Here is a 3,059-nt window from a genome sequence, read left to right as displayed (position 1 = left end):
GAAATCCTTCTTGCTACCTCTTGAGCTTGCGTTGGTTTTCCCTTAAAGAGGAAAGGGTGATGCAGCGAAGTAGATAAGCATTTCCCTCAGTTTATTGAGAACCAAGGTATCAATCCAGTAGGAGGAACAAATAAGACTCCAATAGTAGTACCTACACAAATAATCAAACACTTGCACCCAAACCTATAAAGGGGTTGTCAATCCCTTCAGAGTTATTTGCAAGGATGAGATCTGATAGAGATAGGTATAAAATATTGATAGATCTGAAAGTAATATTAAAGTAAATAAATTGCAACAAAGTATTTTTGGTATTTTTGGTTTATAGATCTGAAAATATCATATGGAAAATAGACTCGGAGGCCATAGGTTTCACTAGAGGCTTCTCTCATAAAGGGAAATAATACGGTGGGTGAACAAATTACTGTTGAGCAATTGGTAGAAAAGCAAATAATTATGAAGATATCCAAGGCAATGATTATTGATACGTCCATTTTGCATCATGCTTTCATGTTGATATTAATTGCTTTTTGGGCTGTTATATTACTTGTGGTACCATATTTACGCCTTTTCTCTCTTATTTTGCAAGGATTATTTGAAGAGGGAGAATTCAGGCAGCTGGAATTCTGGACTGGAAAAGGAGCAAATCCTAGTCCACTATTCTGCACATCTCCAAATGCCCTGAAAAGTTATGTGGATTTTTTCTGGATTATATAAAAAATACTGGACGAAAGAACTACTGGAGGGGGGCCACCAGGGCTCCACAAGCTTGCCCACCGCCACCACCCCCTGGTGGCGTAGGGCAAGCTTGTGGGCTGCCTGACAGCCCACTAGCTCCCCTATTTTGCTATATGAAGGGTTTTGGTCTGGAAAAAAAAAAATCAATCGGGAGCTTTTTCGTGGTTTCGCCACCGCCATGAGGCGGAACTTGAGCAGATCCAATCTAGAGCTCTGGTAGGACGATCCTGCCAGGGAAACTTCCCTCCCGGAGGGGGAAATCATGACCATCGTCATCACCAACACTCCTCTCGTCAGAGGGGAGGCATCTTCATCAACATATTCATCAGCACCATCTCCTCTCCAATCCCTAGTTCATCTCTTGTAACCAATCTTCGTCTCGCAACTCCGATTGGTACTTGTAAGGTTGCTAGTAGTGTTGATTACTTGGTGGAAGGGTTTATGTTCAGATCCTTGATGCTATTCATTACACCTCTGATCATGATTATGATTATGCTTTGTGAGTAGTTACTTTTGTTCCTGAGGACATGGGATAAGTCATGTTAATAATAGTCATGTGAATTTTATATTCGTTCGGTATTTTGATATGTTGTATGTTGTTTTTCCTCTAGTGGTGTTACGTGAACGTCGACTACATAACACTTCACCATATTTGGGCCTAGAGGAAGGCATTGGGAAGTAGTAAGTAGACGATGGGTTGCTGGAGTGACAGAAGCTTAAACCCCAGTCTATGCGTTGCTTCGTGAGGGGCTGATTTGGATCCACTAGTTTAATGCTATGGTTAGACTTTGTCTTAATTCTTCTTTTGTAGTTGCGGATGCTTGCGAGAGAGGTTAATCATAAGTGGGATGCTTGTCCAAGTAAGGGATGTACCCAAGCGCCGGTCCACCCACATATCAAACTACCAAAGTAAAGAACGCGAATCATATGAACATGATGAAACTAGCATGACAGAAATTCCCGTGTGTCCTCGGGAGCGTTTTTCCTTCTATAAGACTTTGTTCAGGCTTGTCCCTTGCTACAAAAGGGATTGGGACACTTTCTGCACCGTTGCTACTACTTTTTACTTGTTACTCTTTGCTTGCTACGTTTCACCTCGTTACACAATCACTTGTTACCGCTACTTTCAGTGCTTGCAGTTATTACCTTGCTGAAATCCTTTTATCAGAGCCTTCTGCTCCTCGTTGGGTTTGACACTCTTACTTATCGAAAGGACTACGATTGATCCCCTATACTTGTGGGTCATCAAGACTCTTTTCTGGCACCGTTGCCGGGGAGTGAAGCGCCTTTGGTAAGTGGAAATTGGTAAGGAAACATTTTTTATACTATGCTGAAATTTATTGTCACTTGTCACTACGAAAACTGTTTCTTTGAGGAGTTTGTTCGGGGTATCTTCACCCCGAACGGAAGCACGAGGAGTTGCTCCTCAACCTGAGGTACCTACTGAAAATATCTTTTATGAAATTCCTTCGGGTATGCTTGAGAAACTGCTGGCTAATCCTTTTACAGGAGATGGATCTTCACATCCAGACTTGCATCTAATCTATGTAGATGAAGTTTGTGGTTTATTTAAGCTTGTAGGTTTGCCCGAGGATGAGGTAAATAAGAAATTCTTTCCTTTATCTTTGAAGGATAAGGCGTTGACATGGTATAGGGTATGTGATGATACTGGATCATGGGGCTACAATCGGTTGAAATTGGAATTTTATCAAAAGTTCTATCCTATGCATTTAGTACATCGTGATCGGAACTTTATTTATAACTTTTGGCCTCGTGATAGGGGAAGCATAGCTCAAGCTTGGGGGAGGCTTAAATCAATGCTATATTCATGCCCCAATCATGAGCTCTCGAGAGAAATTATCACTCAAAACTTTTATGCTCGGCTTTCTCATGAAGATCGTATCATGCTTGACACTTCTTGTGCCGGTTCTTTTATGAAGAAGGATATTGATCACAAGTGGAATTTATTGGAGAGAATCAAACGCAACTCTGAAGATTGGGAGCTAGAGGAAGGTAAGGAGTCAGGTATGAATTTCCAGTTTGATTGCGTTAAATCTTTTGTTGAGACAAACACGTCTAGAGATTTTAGCGCTAAGTATGGACTTGACTCTGAGATAGTAGCTTCTCTATGTGAATCTTTTGCTGCTCATGTTGATCTTCCCAAAGAGAAGTGGTTTAAATATCATCCTCCTGTAGAAAGCAACATAGTCAAAACCAATCTAGTTCAGGAGAAAGTCATTGCTTTTAGTGATCCTGTTGTTCCTTGTGCTTACACTGAGAAACCACCATACCCTGCTAGGATAAAGGATTATTCTAAAGCTCCA

The sequence above is a fragment of the Hordeum vulgare genome, chromosome 3H (assembly GCF_904849725.1).
Source record: "Hordeum vulgare subsp. vulgare chromosome 3H, MorexV3_pseudomolecules_assembly, whole genome shotgun sequence".
NCBI lineage: Eukaryota > Viridiplantae > Streptophyta > Magnoliopsida > Poales > Poaceae > Hordeum > Hordeum vulgare.
Note: the sequence above shows the minus strand (reverse complement) of the source record.